Source organism: Ochotona princeps, chromosome 6 (genome assembly GCF_030435755.1).
Source record: "Ochotona princeps isolate mOchPri1 chromosome 6, mOchPri1.hap1, whole genome shotgun sequence".
NCBI classification, from domain to species: domain Eukaryota; kingdom Metazoa; phylum Chordata; class Mammalia; order Lagomorpha; family Ochotonidae; genus Ochotona; species Ochotona princeps.
Genome location: NC_080837.1, coordinates 32,136,207 through 32,155,880, shown reverse-complemented (window position 1 = coordinate 32,155,880; position 19,674 = coordinate 32,136,207). Strand labels below are relative to the sequence as shown.

The window sequence follows — 19,674 nt, the reverse complement described above, 5'->3', positions numbered from 1 at the left end:
CATATGGAAGACCTAGATTCAGTTCCTGGTTCTCAGCTTCAACCTGTCCCAGCTCTGGATGTTGCAGGCCTTTGGAGAGTGATGGCACAAATGGGAAACTCTTCGACCCACTCTGTGTGTGTGTGTGTGTGTGTGTGCCTGCCTTTCAAATCAAGAGTATTTTTTAAAAAATTTAGAATTTGAATGGCCTATGACATAAAGCCATGCATCCCAGAGAACTTCCTTCACCCTATCCGTATACCCCTTTGCTGTTAGGGCACATAACCCGTGTCTTCTGGCCATTGTGCACCACATGCATCTGGTATATATCTGTGACCATGATTGATCACATCAGATCATTCATTCACATAGAGATCTCCCTAGAGGTCAATCATATATAGCTCTCAGATTATCAGGGACATCGGTGCCCCTAGGACACAGTTGTCTCCCCGGTGCAAAGCTACTTGGTATCCAACTGTGACCTTGGCCCCAGTCCATATTCCAACCCAGTTCTGTCTCATACTTGCACTTCAGGATCCAGACATTCTAACTGACAGAAATAGTCTGTTATTGGCTTAGCCTGCTCTGAGAGTCAGTAGTTGGATCACTGGTTACAAAAATATATGCACACAAATGCCTCTGACTTTTGAACTTGTGAAACAATACTATTTTTACATTAAATAAAATTATACACATGTAAATACTTGTTGGAAGGAATATTTGTGGTGAATCCTGTTGTATGTGACTGAAAACTCTACCTAGTCTGGAAACTTAGGGAGTGGATGATGAAAAATCCACTACCCAAAGCAAAACCTATCAGTTTATAAAATTTCATACCATATAAGCCCCTGATATTCCTCCAGAAACACAAACAACACCATCACCATGAATTACAGGACATTTTCTGTCGGGCTGTTTCTCAGTTTTCTATATCCCAGAGCTTACAAAAGACCTTACTACAGACTAAAATGTCCTGCTTTCCTAGCAAATGTCCTTTGCTAGTGAGTTCTGTGAAATAGGATTCTGTGAATAGGATTTTGCTTTTGTTTTTAGGTTTAAATACCAAATACTCCAGCATAGCTCGCATTCCTGTGCTATATTGGTTTTTGACAACTTTTTCTTAACTTTCAACATGTGGTAAGTCCCAACAAAATGAAGAAAATATTTTCATCCATCTTTGTTTTTCTTTAATAGAGGTTTGGTTCAATCATGTTGTTATCTTCACTTGAAAATAGCAAGCTCAGAGAATCGCAGTTTGAAAGCTGAAAAAATGTCCACACACCACAACGGAAAATCAGCTATGTTTGTCCTCTGTAAGGCTTATTAAATGTATGTATAGAAATACTCAAAGTGAAGACAGATTTTGACTCCCACCCACGTTTATCCATGTTTTCACCTACATATGTTCTAAGTTTGGTCCAGAACCAGAAAAAAAATTGAATCAGGGAATACCTACCTCCATTGTGAAAGCACGTATCTCCCTCCCCTGAATAGGTAACTGCCGACACACTTTCCTTCTTAATTCCATTTTATCCCTGCATCTTTTTGTTTGCCCCAAGTTCTTTGAGCAAAATGATGTGCTTGAGATAAGACACTGTGCTCTGCCTACCACAGTTGATGAGAGCTCAAGGAGAATGAAGAGTTATTCAAACTTTCCAAATTTAGCAGCTGGGAATCCCCAGTGATGGGTTTAACTGGTAAGAAGATCAAATGGTGGGAAACACAGATGTGGGTCCGCTTAGTTTCTGGAGCCAAGAACACTTGCAAAGCAGGCTTTAGTAGGCAGCATGGAAGGCAGCTGTTGCTCAGCTGAGGCGACTGCTGGTTGCTACATGCTTTTATTATCTTAAAATCCTCACACCTGCCAGAAGCACCTCCCTTTGGAACAAGTTCAGCTCTTTTTTGGCCCTTCCTTTCTGGAAGCAAACCCTGAAATGGGGAAGTATACAAAGTGTTAGCGAGGGAATTTGCACATGTTCTAAAATACGAGAACAGACATTGCCCCTTTCAGTGTAGCGTTCACAGAACTCTCCTGAGTCATCCTGGTTGCCATTTGGACATTTTTCAAAGCAGCATGAATACTCTCAGGACTGCACATGGTGTTCCAAAGAAGCAGTAGACAGAACAATACAATTCCCTTTGCTGTGCCATCAGAAGCTAATGATTTGTTGTATGAGATGTCAGCTTTACATACATATGAACACACATGTGTATATATTTCTTAAAGCTATACACCTGTACATTTGCACATATAACTTTTCTGAATCCAAAATGTTTATATTATAAATGTTTTTAAAAATACAGAAAAATGTCCTGAACTATCTGGGAAGATCTTCCTCTCTATTTCTATTAGTGTTAATTCTAATACCAGTATTATAAGCAATGTTATTGACAGCCAACAAGCATAGTGTATGAGGCACAGCAGCCACACTCTGTTAATCACAGCGTGATGCTTGCTGATGACCAGCTGTACTCTGATCTGAACTGATTCATTCAGTCCTACAGACTGAAAACACCTGTACTAGTCACTTTGCTATGGGTATGATGGTGCAATCTTTATGAGTCAAGATAGCCCACAGTCATCTGTGGGGAGGGGTTGGTGGAGGAAGGGTGGAAGGAAGCCTGGGAAACTGCCAGCTATGTGCATGCAGAGACACCTGTCAAAAATATCAGAAGTGAGGATATGGCCCAGAGGCTCCTAGAATCCCCTCAACTTCTCAGAATGTATGGGTGGGAATGGGGGTGGCGAGAGTTCCCCTTGGCACCTACGAAGGTCCATCTCTTTCCTCACTGCAGTCTGCTTATTTCCTTTGCACTATTAACAGGGAATGAAGCAATTGTAGAGAGAGCCTGTGGTAACTACAGTCCTATTCCATGCTATGGAAGCTGGGCTAGAGATCACTCAGTCCGTTTTATAGGAAATGGCAGAAATGTCTTAAATGTAGTTTTTAAAAAACTGAAATGCTCATAAATGGCTATACTGTAAATTTGATATACAGGGAAGTAAACTTACTTGTAAGCTGCTAAACAACATCAACATCTAGATCTGCTAACCACTTGTAAGTAAGAAACTGGCTGTTGGTGTTATGCACGCTTCAGGTTATTGATTAATATTCTCTCCCCTCTCCCACATGAGATACAACCAAAGCAGAATTATTAAGGAACAAGGGGATAGGAGTATTCCTTAATATGATTTTATTTTCCTTCACTTATTTCCTCCAAGTGATAAATGGTACAGTGTCATAGAAATCTTGATAGAAACAACACATTTTCTGTAGGACACAGAATGTAGTCCTTAACATGAGACCCAAACCATAGGCAAAGAATCAATGTGTGCTCTCTAGAAAACTTCTATAATGATATTCCTCCCCAGTGATGGATTCATCCAGCTATATACAATGGAAGGCTCTTTATTCCACCCAACCATCTACATAGGTTCAGTTTTAAGCCGCAATGGACAGCTCAGCATCACAATCACTTAAGGTTTATAACAGGTTCCATTTCAAGCTCAAGTAACCCTCAAAACTCATTTGCAATAATTTTTCTAGAGGTATGCGGTGTCTCTATTATTATCTCAGTCACTTTCCTATGGCTGGGAACCAATGTTCTATAGCCTCCAAGGAAGTACACTTAAGCAGTTGCTTTCCAAAGGAGGGGCACGATTCTAGCTAGAAAAGAATGTCAAAGTAAATACAGATTTTATCTTTCCAAAGTATGTATTCACTATAAAACACACATAAATTCCCCATAACATTACAGTAAACATTTGCATATAGTCATCATATATGAAGGTTAAAACTGTAATTTCCGTGAGGATATATGTTGATAAACTTTGCCTCAGGCCTTTCAAGTTATATGGAAGCTTTCACCTTTTGATTGCATCGACTCAACTTTATTTTTAATTTAGGCTTCTGATTGGCCTGGGTGCAGTGAGTTGCTAGCTATGATTCTGATCCAGTCACTCATGATTAGATGGCCAACCACAACTCATGATCTGTAATGCTGGGAGCTCAGAGAGTTTGTTCATTGCTTGGTCAGCTAAGAACACACTTACCTCCTGTGCTTTCCTGCAGTGGGAGAGCTTGCTGCAGGCTCAACACCCTGGGCAGCCCCTTGTGCATTTTACTAGGGGCAGTTTATAGGGTTGAAGGACATATGGACTGAATATACACATCTTTTTTCTGTGATTTTTCAGTGGCAGTTGGACTATGAATAAAAGACCAAATGGGCAAACAGCAGCCTACAAAGATTGCTGTCCTACTATGGATAACCAAGAACATAAAATCTGCAGGACTTGGGCCTAGGATGAGAACAGTGAGCTGGTTGGTGTTCTACACTGTATCTTCCCTTCAGGAGTAGGGAACTTTTCTTTTGCCAGTGGCTACTTGGAGATTTATAACATTATTATGAAGTTATCAACTTAAAAATTAGCCTGCTAGAGATTTACTAAGGTTTGAATGCTGCCTGTGGTTGTCTTGGCAGGGCCAGGATAATGATTTTGCAGGCTTTAGCCTGAGCATTTGTATCTTAGCACTGAAGCTGCATGTGGGAAATTTTTGAATGTTGTCCCCACCGATCACCTCCATGCATGTCAAACATCTGGGACTGCATATATGTGTGACGCTGCGGACACTTGTGTTTGAATGCTGTGCTATTAATATCCATTAAACATATAGAAACAAACAACAACAACAGCAACAACAAAAAATACTTCAACCAATTCCAAAGATTGAGAACCAATAATACATTAAGAATTTGGCACAGCATCATTGAACCCGTATTTGAATAAACATGGTGCTATAAAATTGAAATGATTCATAGGAGTGTAAATGAACATATATATGGCTAGGGGTCATGTAAATTGTTAAAAACAAAACTCTGGCTTTAGGTAACGAAAACTGTTATTTTGACCTGGTAAGTTAGAAATTTGTCACCTCTAACGAAAGGAATTAGAATAAAAGAAAGAGAATGATGTGAGCAAAACAGTGTTCATTGCAGCACCATGCACAGTAGTGAAATACTGGAAACCAGGAAGGTGCCCAACAAGGGAAGAACAGTAAACTGGACTGCGATGTAGAACAGTGAAAGGATGTATCACAGCCTGTTAGAAGTCATGAATGTGGAGATTATGTAACAACATTTAAAATGCACAATAAAAATTCTGGAGGAAAAACTCAAAATTGTGAATATACATTTGCATGTACATTAAAATATATAAATATGCATGGGCAGAAGCAAAAATGTCATTGAGCAATAATGAAATAATTGTATAAGTGATAGCATAACATGCGATTTCTTATGGCTCATGGCTCTCAATGTACTTTTTAACAATAAAGAAGAGAGAAGCCTTATACTTATCATTGAGAAAATGATATGAAAATAAATGACCAAGCAAAGAATTGTATGCATATGTACTGCCTCTGTGCATGGTCATATTGTAGGTTTCTCAGGAACTAATGACATTTTTAAATCTTGAGTTCCAAGTGATGCTTGCTTAGAAAAATGAATATTTTCAGCCTGGCAACTACAGCTATGAGACATTGCCTAAGCACAAAATTTAAGCAAAAGTATGAGGAGATATGTTTGATTTTATTTCACAGTAGCAACTTGTTTGGATTTTATGCCTTTAGTCATTAAATTTCTTGAAAATTGCAGATGAAATTATTAAAAACTTGTCACACTTCAAATGACAGTTTTGGAACTCTAAAGAACATAAATATTGTTACTTTGTCACATAATTGCCTCTAACTAGCAGTTAATTTAACTGTATGGCTGTAAAATTGTTTGCTAAGGTGAGGATATTCCTGTGGGATTGCATAAAATACTTTTCGTCAACACCCACACCTATCAGCCTATCACCTTTTCCCTTTTTGCTGGTGTGTTATAGCTCTGCTAATAGCTCACACCTCCTGTCTCCAAGAACCCTTTTAAAGCTACTAATGTATGGTACTACCGAAGTTTGAACTTGAGAGAGAGGATACCACAGAGGTAACAATACTTTAGAATTATGATTAGAGATGAAGTTGAAGTTGATTTTGGAATGCAAACCAGGCTTCAATCAACTAAGTGTAAGGTCAAAATGCTGTTTTCCTGTGCTATTTCCATCTTAGCAAACATTTTAGTGTAGTTTGGTAAGAAGGCAAACAATAGCAAGATGTTTGTGAACAAACTGACCACACCTGAGAAGCTTTCCAAAAGGTGGGTTTCAGAGGTCCATCTTGTGGCATGACGGGGAAGGCCACTGACCACAGCACCAGCATTTCATCCGGCACTGATTTGTGCATATCCCAACTGCTGCATTCTGATAGTGCCCCTTGCCAATGTGCCTGGGAAAGCAGTAGAGGAAGAGAATGGCCCAGATGCTTGGCACCTGTATCCACTAAGAGGCCTGGATGAGGTTCCTGATTCCTGGCTTCTGGTGACCCAGAGCTGTCTCTGGAGTGAACCAGAACTTAGAAAGTCACTCTCCCTTCTCCCCTTCCCCACAAATTCTAACTTTCAAATAAAAGAATAATTTTTTAAAAAAATTTTAAATATAGGTTGCACTTGAAATTACCCATGTTAACAGATAAGGTTCAGAATACAAGAAAAAAAAGTAGTCTCAAGGATAGTGCAGTGCAGGCATGCTATACTGTTAGCAATGCAGAGTAGGAGCAAGGTGACAAGAGGGATGAGAAGAGGAGAGAGGGTAGGGATGAGGAAGAGACAAGGCATGGAGAGGCATGGGGAAGGAATCAACCTCCTGTTTAAGCTCACTGGGCACTATTGAACCTGTGGGCTGCCTCCTTTGACCCTCACTGACCTCCCCATGGTGAGGTAGGTAATAAAAATGTCACCACACTCTCAATGAGAAGACTAATTAAAATGAGAACTGAGTTACTTGCCCAACATTCAATTTTCTTTGCCCAAGAAACCAGATTTATGCTGCCCACCACTTTCTTATCCTATTCTTTAGCATTAGCCAGATATGTGTCTATGAAACCAGACCTAAAATGGCCCACAATGAGCAGTGTTGTTACATGGAGGGTACACACACCCTCACATCCTTCTGTTGTGTGTCATCTTTGAAAAGTTCCAGGTACAATTTTTGTTTGTTGTTATTTTCTGTAATAATCCCTCAGCAGGGAAGTGCTGAAGCAAGGAGGTCTGTGTTCTCAGGGAGATTATGGTGATCCTGAAATGAAACCACGCTCAGCAGGGCTCAACCCAGGATAAATGATTTATAATTATACATGAAGACAAGATTTCAGCTGCACATTATTTTTGCTCTGATTGAAAATAGCTTTGCATGCCATAAGTAGACAGTGGTTTTTTTTCTAGACACAAAGGGAGGCTTTTAAGTAAGATTTATTTATTTACCTACTTACTTATTTGTTATTTGTTATTTATTGGGACATGCTCATTCTAAATATAAAATCCCAACTGTATGTTGAGAATGAATGTATCCACTTTTTGATTACAAGAAAAAAAAGGAGTTAGACTTGAGACACTTTCCCAGGACAATTTAGAACTGATTTTAAAGAACAGAGTGCTGGTTTAGATAGTGAAAGGTACAGAAGAAGCTTTTGCATGACTAAGATGGATTCCATTCAATTATGCCCTAGTGCTGTCTTTCCTGAGCCCTAACAACCTTTATGTGAGCTTCTGTTTCCCTCTTGTGATGGTTCCTTGTCTCCCAACTGCTCTCTGGCTGCTAAGTTCTTAAGTCTCACATGCTAATGCACCCTTTCATTCTAGGTAAACTAAGAAGTTAATTCAAGCTAACATGTTAATGCTATATAATATTTTAAAGCAGCATTTTAATATCCCAAATATTATACTGTGAGTAATAGGAACAACATGATCTTTGCTTTAGAAGTTAGGAATCTTAGACATGCCAACTAATGAAGAGTAGGAACATTTTGGAAGTACATTTTGTCCATTGGCCTAAAAATTCTGAACATCATAATCACCTACAATGGAGAGCTTATCAAGACACAGATTGCAGAGCAAGCCCCAGCACTTCTTATTCAGAAAGTCTGTGTGGCCAGAATATTGCATTTTCAACAAGTGCCTAATGAAGCTACTCAGGGGACCAGCTTTTGAAGACCATGGGTTTAGACGTTGTAATGCTATATCATTATAATGTATTCCATCATCAAATGATATGATATAATAGTTGGGTCTAAATCTGCCAAGCAAGCCAAAATATAGATGCTTTCATGGCAGTCAACATAAATTATTTTGAAATGATCCGCAGAACCGTGCCAATCAGGCCCTCAGGGCCACATACAAAAGCAAGGCATCCAAAGAAATAGCTAGTGAAATCCTCTGGGATCCTCATCGCCTAGGTGTTAGGATGGCCCTCAGCAACACTTCCTTCCTGGAACACAGTGGTATGGGAATGTTTGTGCTTTGTGACAATGAGAATAAAGACCTCATTAGGAGCCAGAATTCCAACATAAATAGAAATGCTATGTTTGTATTTCCTGATGGTGTTGCCACAGACCTGATATGTTTTGTTTTTATTTTGGTATTCACTGTTATACTTTTTAAAAATTGTTTACTGCACAAACAATTCTATAATAGCTTTAACAGGAATCAAAAAAAAATAAGAAAACTATTGCTGCAATTTATATACTTTCAACTATTCTCCAAATTCACCCATATTTTTCCTCGTTGTAATCATAGAAGGGATAAAATTCTACTCTCTACTTTTCCCATTTAACATATAAAATATAGGTTGAAAAATAAAAAATGTAAAATAGCCCAGGATATAAATTTTTGTGACAAATACTCATTTATCAAAAATGTCTAATTGTTGCTTGCTTATTATATATGACACATTCTGCTGGACACTGTGTATGTGAACAACTGAAAAAAAATTTTGTGATTTTCTGGGATTTTTGTGATTGTTGCCTGCAGGTCATACTGTAGAAGTGTACATCAAGGATGGTCCCCTAAAGGGATGTTTGAGTTTAGAGATCCAAGTGTTAAATGTTATTCAAAATATTTTTTCTTTGCTAAGGTGCCTCCCTTTCCAACAGGACAGCAGCAGGGCTGGGGTTGCATGCCTTTTCCTTAGGTTTAAAAGTCAAGTGGAGAACCTGAGCATGACGTCTCTGGGTTGCTCAACGTCAAAATGTAGATCAGAAGTGTTAGCTCAAGAGTCTGGTGTAAAGGCTCTCAGGTGTTCAAGATCTGTCTTTACCATTACCAGCTATGCTCTTCTGAGCAGGCCACTTAATCTCCCTGAGCCTTGAGTGCCTTATCTCTCAAGTAAAGACTTGTCATGAGTGATTGAGGCTATGTGGTAGAGAAGCTGGTACGTAGCACTTTCCAAGCATCAAAAGCAGTTATCCCTAGATGTGGAATTCTGATATATAGAGTTAGGGTGGTGCACTGGAGAATCCTGGGTGAAAGGGAAGGGTGCCTAGGACAATGCTATAATAGCCTCATGTGAAAGGTACGCATGGTTTGCTTGCCAAGGTCAGGAGACAGGTGTCTATGTCTAGGCTCCTTATTATGACCCTTTGACCAAGTGCCCTCACCTCATTAAAATGAAAACATAGACCTGACAGTCAGATGCCTAACTTCATTTGGAGAACTTAGAATATTTATTTTACTATTTCTTTAATTTGAGGTTACATGCTTTTAAACATCAACAGCTTCATAAACATGAATCTCTGCCATTGCATCTGAGTCAGATATGTAGATAAGCTTTTTGCTTGCAGTTGATGTGTTGGGTGCTGCTTTCCTTAAGCACAAACAGAATCTGGTCTGCATTAAATTAGTAATGTTTGGCCACTCGCCATTTGCAGTGATTTTAGCCTGAATTCCAGTCCTTAGAGTGGATGAACGGAAGACTTACCATTGCCCTCATCAAGCAGACCTGATATTGTCATTAAAGTTTAGTAGCCATACACTTCAGAGGGAGAGGAAATCACATAAGGTTTACATTTTCTTGTTAGTCTTGAATTTACTTCCTTGCTAAAGGCTAGTCAATACATTTGGGTCTATTAATGTCTTATCATCAAAGGAAAAGCTTTGGTTTTTAGGTCCAATACAACTACTGCTAGAATGAACTCATTAGTTTGTTGCCCTACAGTAAATCCAACGTCATCAGAACTGTGGATGGTGAAGATTTGAATCTAAGTTTCTTGACGTGAATAGATGCGCTAAACCAAATCCAGCATTCTGAGGGGACCAAGTTTCTTGGAACATGTACAAAATTACATTTTCCCTCTGCATCCTTAAGGAAAGATTTGGCAAAGGCCTGTGAAACAATCTCACCATTGATTAAATAAGTCATTTTGCCTCATTACACTTCATTGATCCCATCTGAACAGAAGCAAAGTTCTAGATAATCTATGTTTCCTTACAGAATTGACCACTTCTGATGTATGGAACATATGCTCTTAACTAAACTAGTATATTCTATGTACAGAATGAAATTTATAAAGCCATTGTTGTGCCTTATTCATTCTTTCTATGACTTATTTAGTACACAAATATCAAACCAATTGCACATTAGGGCTTTCCACTAAGGAGATTACAAATAAATAATTGCCTGAAACCTGTTCATATCTACCAGAAAAAAAACCAGGTATTTAAAGAGCTACATTACAGGAAGGAAAGTGACAAATACAACAGCAGAATGCAAGACAGACTGCAAGTTCAGGATGAAAAGAACCTGGAAGGTTTTCACAAGGAGGTATTCTGTCTAGACTTTGAAAAATGGGGTGAATTAAGCATACAGAAACTTTCACAGTGTGAGGAGGATTATAGAAACCTTTTTATAATGCAACTTTTCCAAAAGTATAGAACATGATCACCAATCAGGCATCCATTCACTTGATCTTACTCAATTCAACCTATTAGCTCCAAATTGTGTGCTAGTTATCTTTCAGATTTCAGTAAAATCTATGAGACATGGAAAATAATAGTAGATATGCTTCTGCCTTATTAAAGGTAATCTCCATGAGAATATTAGAAAGAAAAGAATATAAAAAGAATAGTTATGAAAAGAATATATATGTAATATATATTCTTTTTATGTATATTATAGAATTAGTTGATTTCTGAAAATAATGGCAAAAATTTGCGTGTAAGTGTAAGTGGGAAGAAAAGTCAGAGTGCATTGAAGTAATCAGGTAAAGGAGGATGGTTTTGAATAATATCTTGGAGCAGCCACTGTTTTGAAAGGGGAAAGTAAGATATCTCAGAGAGTGGTGAGAGTGGTAGTAACTTAAAAAACTCAGGGATTCTTGAATAAGTTTGCTATCCTCTGCAATAGACTGAGATATGGAAAATGAAAGTTCAGCCCTTTTTTGGGGGGCCTAAGAATTGTCAGAATGTGTCAAACCTATCTTCTATGCTATGAGAAGCAAAGGTAGCTGAAAATATTACAGATAGTCTCATAATATCGGAAAATATTATGAAGATCTGAAAAGTCAGTGAACAATGCAAAGGAAAGCCCAGATTAAGATTTTTCAAGTTTTAAAGAGAGAACTTTTAAAGAGAGAACTTTTTCAAGTTTTAAAGAGAGAACTTCTCTTCAAGCATGAAATAATGGAAAGGTAAACAAGTTAACTCCCACAAAAAAAAAAAGGGGAAAATAAACTACAAAACTGGACAAAGTCATCAGAAACAACTGCTCAGTATTACTCTGTGAATCAACCTAAGGCAGTGAACATCGATGCTTGAGACATTGAGCTTCAGGGAAGTGTACTGTGTGTCTCTATTTCGCTTGCCAGTGACATCATCTCTCTTAGCTCGCTCTATTTGCATATGAAAGGCACCGACCTTGCTACCAACCCTAAAGAAAGACATATCTTCTACCATTGGCATGCTTTCCAACACTGACAAGACGGCAACTTTAGTACCAAGCTAGCAGGAAGATGTAATGACTCTACTACCCTAATGTTTAACTTCTAGTTTGAGTCAAACAATCCAAATTGTTAGAGAAGGGTAGGTTTAAGATGCCGTTATGGATTTCTGCATCCCATATGGAAGTGTTAGGTTTTGTGTCCATTCTCTGCTTCTAGCTAAAGCACACCCTGGGAAGCAACAGTTGAGGACTCAAGTACTTGAGTCTCTGTCAGCCATGTGGGAGGCCCATCATATTGAGTCCCAAGCTACTGGTTTCTACCTAGCCCATATCCACTTGTAGGCATTTGGGGAATCAACCAGTAGGTGGAAGACATCTCTGTCTGTGACTTTCTTTCAAATAAAATAGAAATAAATACATAACTGAGTCAGAAATTTCATGTGGATCCCTGGGAAGTTAGATAGGTCTTGGCAGTCTACATATTTTGAATTTACTGGCAACTGTACAGATACACGTGAAAGATGGGGACAAACACAAGCTTCATAAACATTTCATCCATGAACACATTCACCCATTCTCAGAGGAAGTAAGAAAGAGCTTAGAAGGAAGAAAAACCTAAGAATCGCTTCAAATACAGATGTGCCTCCAAGTCTATAACTGGAGGCTTAGCAGAGGGGAGAAGCTTTTCTGGATTGATGTGTTTCAGTAGAACTTCGGATGCTTTTTGCCTAAAATCCAAGTTACACAAGCACCAGCACCCTGGAAATTGATGATTAAAAAAATGATGACACTGAACAGAAGCAACAGTAATTATGGCTTCTGAGGGAGAAAGATTTCACTAATATAGTCCATGAAAATTAACAGCAAAAAGAAAAAGAACAAAGAGAAAATTGTCAGGGAAAGAAAGCATAACGTAGAATTTTAAAAATATATCATCCAACCAAAAGTTTCAAAACATGTAAGGAAACAGGAAAATACATCAAAATCCAGTGGGGGAAATGGTAGTCAATAAAAGCTGTGTGATTGCCCTGGCTGTTGGGTTTAATAAAAGCAAATATTTCACAGCAGATTTTATTAATAGGAATCTGCACTAGACTAAAGAAATAATTTAAAGAAACAAAAACAGGATGGCAACGACTCATCAAACAGGGTATTTCAGTAAAGGAATAGGAATAATCAAGAGAATCAAAGAGATGGAAAGAATAAATAGGAAATAAAAAATTCATCAGGGACTCAATAACAGATTTGAGATGCAAGGAGAAAAGAGGTATGAACCTGAAAATAAATAATAGCAATTGCGAAATTTAAGAATGCAAACAGCTGCAGAAAATGAGCAGACCCTCAGAAACCTGTGGAACAACAAACGGTATACTACTGCATGCAATTGGAGGTCTAGAGAGGAAAGGGCTGAAGGGGAATGTTACGAACTGTCTTCTGACCAAGGAAATGATGTTAGTGTCCTAATTCCTAGGATCTGTGAATATAATCTTTGCGGATGAAAAGGTTAAGATGAAGTCATTGTGGTGGACACTAGTCCTATATGACTGCTTTTATAAAAAAGGAAATTTGGACACATGTAAGAACATGCAGAGAGGGAAGACAATGTGATGGCATAGAAAAACAGAATAAATTCTCTTTCACGTTCCTCAGAAGAAACCAATCTTGTCAGTGCATTGACCTCAGACTTTTACCCTTCCAAATTGTGAGACAATGAGTTTTTGTCCTTTGAGCTCCCTAATTTGTGGCAAATTGTTACTGGAATCCAGGAAACTAATATATAGAATGAAAGAAATTGAGAAAATCACAGCTCACAATATCAAGTTTAATTTTTAAAACACTTTCTTCTGATCCAGGAAGCTCAATGAATTTCATGTAGAAATGATCAAGTAGTTCCACATCTGGACGTATTATGGGCAAATGTTTATAGTCGAAGAAAAAGAAACAATCTTAAAAGAAGCAGGAGGAAACTGACTCATCACATGTAGAGCAGTGATTAACCGTTGAATTATCATCTGACAATTGAGCCTAGAAATCATTTGCATATCTTCAACTGAAAGGGAAACCAAAGAGTCTGTGTTCAGCAAAATGATTTTAAAAATGAAGGTGAAATAGAGGTATTTGCAAACAAAACAAAACTGAAAGAATGCACTACCAGCAAATACGTCATACAATAAATACTTTAAGGAAATCATTCCAACTGAAAGAAAATGACATCCAAGGGTAACACAAATCCCTGGGAGGGAGAAAGGGGGATCATGAAATAGGGATATTCAATAGGTGTTTTTTTTTTTTTTTCTTTAACTGTTTAAGATTGTAGGGTGTTTGGCTCAACGGTTATGGCACTGCTTGGGTTATCCGTATCCTAAATTTGAGTGCCTGGATCAGGTCCTCGCTTCAAGTCTTTTTTTTTTTTTTAAGATTTATTTATTTATTACAAAGTCAGATATACAGAGAGGAGGAGAGACAGAGAGGAAGATCTTCCGTCCAATGATTCACTCCCCAAGTGAGCCACAACGGCCGGTGCCCGCCGATCCAAAGCCAGGAACCAGGAACCTCTTCCGGGTCTCCCATGTGGGTGCAGGGTCCCAAAGCATTGGGCCGTCCTCGACTGCTTTCCCAGGCCACAAGCAGAGAGCTGGATGAGAAGTGGAGCTGCCGGGATTAGAACCGGCGCCCATATGGGATCCCGGGACTTTCAAGGCGAGGACTTTAGCCGCTAGGCCACGCCGCCGGGCCCCCTCGCTTCAATTCTAACCCAACCTCCTGCGTTGCACATTCTTGGAGGCAGCATTTGATGGCTCAAGTGTTGGGGTCCTTACCACCCAAATGGGAGTCTAGGATTGGGTTCCTGACTCCTAGCTTTGGCCTGGTCCAGAACTGGCTATTGTGGACATTTGAGGAGTCAACAAGCAGATTAAAAATATATATATTTTCCTATTTCCTTCTCTTTTAAAGTAATTGAAAATAAAAAGTAACTTTTAGATTTATGTAAGAAAGTGTAAAGTGATAATTTAAATAATATGTATTATGATACCTGTAGATACAATACAAATTTATGACAAAATGGCACAGGAGAAAATGTCTTAAAGCAGCATTTCTATATTGTATCAAATCTGCATAGACATTTCTGAGGTATATCACACTGTTAACGTGCATATTGTATCTTAGGTTCTCATATACTATTTATATGGGTGAAAAATAAATCCAAAGAAATGAGTATTGGTCAGTTAGTAGCTTAGATAAAAATATCAAATTTGTGTAATGTAGCTCAAGTTATGTCTAAAGGGAAATATATATCCTTATGCAGCCAAAATAATGCAGGAGAAAGGTTTCATATTGAATGGTTTAAGATAACACATTAGGAAACTAAATATAAGAAAAAATCAGAGCAAGCAGAATGAAGGAAATAATAAAGATTAGAGCAGAAATCAGTGCAAGGTAAAGCCAAAGAAATAGAGACAATTACCAATAAAGCTCCTTGAAAAGATTTTTAAAATGACAAATATCTGAACACACCAATAAAATAAAAGCACAAATCACCAAACACTGTCTGATCATAGTAATTTAATAAGGATAATGAAGAACTAAAACATCTTTATTCCAACAATAAGAACAAAAGAGATAAAGGAAATGAGTATCTAGTGAGTATTTATATTTATTCATTATTTAAATATTTCTGGTTTTTTAAAAAAGATTTATTTATTTTTATTTGAATGGCAGAATTACAAAGAGAGAAGAGGGGTCAGAGAGAGAGAGAAATGAGAGAGAAACATCTTGTATCCGCTGGTTCTCTCTCTAAATGGCCACAATGGCTGGAGCTGATTCTATCTAAAACTAGAAACCAGGAACTTCTTCCAGGTCGCTCACATAGGTGCAGGGGTCCAAGGACTTGAACCATCCTCTGCTGATTTCTCAGTTCATAGTAGGAACCTATGAGTGGCTAGGACTGAAACTGGTGCTGATATGGGATGTAACACTTGCAGATAGAAGATCAGCCAGTTGGGCCATCGCACCAGCCACTTGTGAATATTTTTGTCATAGCTGAGTTAAAAGGAAATACAATATTTGAATAAGTCATTAAATATTTTAAAAATTGAACCAGAAATTCTAAATAGTTCCAGAAAAAAAATGGCCAAGTTAAAGATAGTTGCACTGCAATTTCTGTAATGTATTTAAGGAAAGAGTAATACAAATTCTATGTAAACTCCTTCAGAATGTTGAAGAATGAACAGCATCTAGCTCCTTCTATACTGATGAATATACAAAGATTGATTATATTTCTACACACCAGAAACCACAAAGATAAAATCGCATTCCGAATGCCATCAAGAGAACAAAATAACGAGCTTAACAAATGTAGTACTTTGCTTTATGTACTAAATACTACATAGTATTTTTGAAATTTTTGAAGAATAAGTAAATAAATTGACATTCCTATATGTTTGCAGAAAATTTTTATAATACCATTTTTCTACAAATTGAAAAACTTACTCTAAAATTCAAAAGGCCTATGACATCAATCAAAAATTTTTTAAAAATAGGGCCTGGTGCGATAGTGTAGCGATTAAAGTCCTGGTCCTGAACACACCTGGATCCCATATGGGCACCAGTTCTAATCCCGGCAGCTCCACTTCCCATCCAGCTCCCTGCTTGTGGCCTGGCAAAGCAGTCAAGGACGGCCCAATGCTTTGGGACCCTGTACCCGCGTGGGAGACCCAGAAGAAGATCCTGGATCCCGGCTTTGGATTGGCTCAGCTCCAGCCATTGCAGCCGCTTGAGTGAACCATTGGATGGAAGATCTTCCTCTCTGTCTCTTCTCTTCTTTGTATATCTGCCTTTCCAGTAAAAATAAATAAAAATCTTAAAATTTAAATGAAAAATTGGAGACCTAAAATTATCTGACTTGAAAGCAAATCCACAGTAACTAAGAAATTGGGTATTGTCATAAAGATGAAGAACTCAATCGATGAAGAGCGTAGATTCCAGAACTACATCCACATGTACATAGCCAACTGTTTTCAGTAACAGTAAAAAAAAAAAAATCAACAGAATCAATATAGTCTTTTCCAAAAATTATTCTGTAAAAATTAGATACCTATTTGCAAAATATAAAATAGACACACTATTACCTCACTCTACTACTACAAAATCATCTCTAAAGTGCATCCTGTAACAAAAAACATCAAAAATATTAACTAATATAAAACTTAATTATGATGAATCATTAAGTTCTTAGATTAAGTTTTAAATTAGAACTGTAGGGGCCTGGCACAGCGGCTTAGTAGCTAAGGAGTCCTCACCTTGTCTTTGCCAGAATCCCATGTGGGCACCCCACTTCGCTTCCTGCTCCCTGCTTGTGGCCCGGGAGAGCAATGGAGGATGGCCCAAGGCCTTCGGACCCTGTACCAACACGGGAGATCCAGAGGTGCCTCCTGGCTCCTAGCTTCAGATCAGATCAGCTCTGGCCATTGCGGCCACATGGGGAGTTAATCATTGGACAGAAGATCTTCCTCTTGTCTATCCTCCTCTCTGTATATCTGATTACAATAATTATAACATAAAAGATAGACAACACCAACTATTAGAAACTAAAAAATATATTTCTTACTGATGGGAATATAAAACAGTATTGCTAGTTCATAAATAATGTTATTTAAGTTTCTTAAAAACATGAATGTAAATTTCTATAAAACCCCAAAATCTTCATAAGCTTAACAATACACCTAGGACAAATTAAAACATGCATCCAAATGCAAAGTTATTTGAGAATATCCATAGCTTTGTTCACAATAGCCAGAATTGGAAACTCATTAGCTGGTGAATATAGAAATCCAATAAGGAATATCCATTTAATGATATCATATACAAAAATATGAAGAATGAATTACTGTTATTTAGTGAAAGATAATAGATCCAAAACAATGTATCTGTGATTATATTTATGTCATCTATTTCAACGTAACTATTTAATTTCCTAAACGACAAATCTATGAACAGTGGCAGCTCAGTGATTGCCTATGGCTAGGGTTGGAAGGAGGAATTTATTTCCAATGGATTCAGGAAATTTTCCTTGACTGATGAAAATATCTTAAAACTAGATTGCATGAGAGTTGTGCAGCTTTATAATTTTACTTTAAAATGACTGAATGTTTCACTTGAAACGTCCCATTAAAAATAAACAGAACTCGGCTGACGCTATGATGTAACAGAGAATCTAAACAAGAATATGAACAAAAATGTGCCCGAATGCTGACCATTCTTGATTCCACGTGTGTCTTCTGTAACATCTTGCACTTCACCTCCACTACTCCATGTCTTTATTAAGCATCTCCAAAGCACTTCCTAAACCCTCTGATCACCATGCTTTGAACTTCCCAGAGAACTTTAGTAGTTTTCTTCTGACTGTTCTTTCTGCTTTGTGTTTTCCCTAGGTCTCTGTGTGCCTTGTCCTTCAGTGTCTCCTTGAGAATGTTGTGAGACCAGGAAATAAACTACTTTCTTTTTAAATTCCCTATGTGTTCTAACACCATAGCTGACAGGTGGAAGAAGTTAAACAGCTATTTTCAAAATGAATGAATCTAGTATTTTTTAAATTAATGCAAACCTCACATTTCCCAAGCTTGTCTGTCATCATCAACAGCCTCACCACGAGCACCATTAGTGATGCCTTTTTGCCTGACATTCTTTGGTAGGAAGTAAATATCCTCGCTGACACCTCCCGGAGGAAGGCATGTCCTCTGAGATGGAAACCTCCCTGTGCAGGAGGTGTGAACCTGGGATCAGAATCTTCAAAGAAGCCTGACCCTGTCTCTGTGACATCTCCAGACAGCCTCATTCATGTTTGCTTACAAACTGTGGAATTCATTCATAGGCCTTTGGTCTGTGTACTAAGCCCATAATGCCCATGCAAGCCCCAATCCCAACAAGTTATTAAAGTCACTAAAGGCAAGTAGCAACCTGCTCATACAACCTCACCCACCACCTCCTTGAGAGAAAAACTCCACTTTCTGCAGGTAGTAATGAAGAGAGTGCCTTATGGACAGACAGCTTTGGTTGCCAATCACATTTCTGGCATGGGACTGTGGGAATGTAGATAATTATTTAGACTCTTAAGTCTCTTCATCTGAAGTATCATAAGCATACAGGATATGATACAGATCTGCTCTCCCTTATCAGGAATTTCAAATTCCATAAATCTCTCAAAACAGAATCTTTTTTTATAACTCATCTGGTTATAAAACCTGACCTGATTGAACTTGGCTGGATGGGATGCTATTTATAGGTTTTGTTTAATCCCAGTTAATGAGAATATGCATACTTGGCTAAAGAAATACAAATGTGTTTGATTATAGGATGCTACCCCAGGGACTAATGGGAATGTTTTATAATTTACCATACGTAAAGTGTCCATACTGTTTCCTAAAACTGAATGATTCTAAATCTAGAAAATATCTAACCACAAGGGAATTGGGAACCTGTTCCTGTATTTTAGGCTTGTTGGAAGGGATCTAAATAAGAAGACAAATTTTAAAGTGTGTATTGTTCTCATCCTTCCTCTTTTCTCACCTTGATCATTGCAAAACAGTACAAAACACTGAGAATACAAAATATATTTTATTCTGTATAAAACAGGAAGTCAGCAAAGTGTACCTTCTTCTTCACTCCACTTCCCTTCACGACTTAATTTCTGCTGTTAATGTTTCTAGCTCAGTTCGCCGTCCTGTCAGTATACGATACTTTCCCACTGTTTTATAATTGAGTTATAAATGTTAAAATGCATTTTAAAAAAAATCCCAAGTCTTTAAGCGAAGGATCAGATAATAAAAAAATAAGTTTCTCATACCATAGTCTTGGGACTTCACAGTCAGTTCCTCCATACATGACCT

The 19,674-nt window shown here is 37.9% G+C and overlaps 1 protein-coding gene across 1 annotated transcript in view; it reads left to right on the top strand.

The window, feature by feature from the left end:
* Positions 1–19,674, top strand: part of SEMA6D (semaphorin 6D) — a 393,639-nt gene that overhangs the window by 146,364 nt on the left and 227,601 nt on the right. The window lies entirely within an intron of this gene.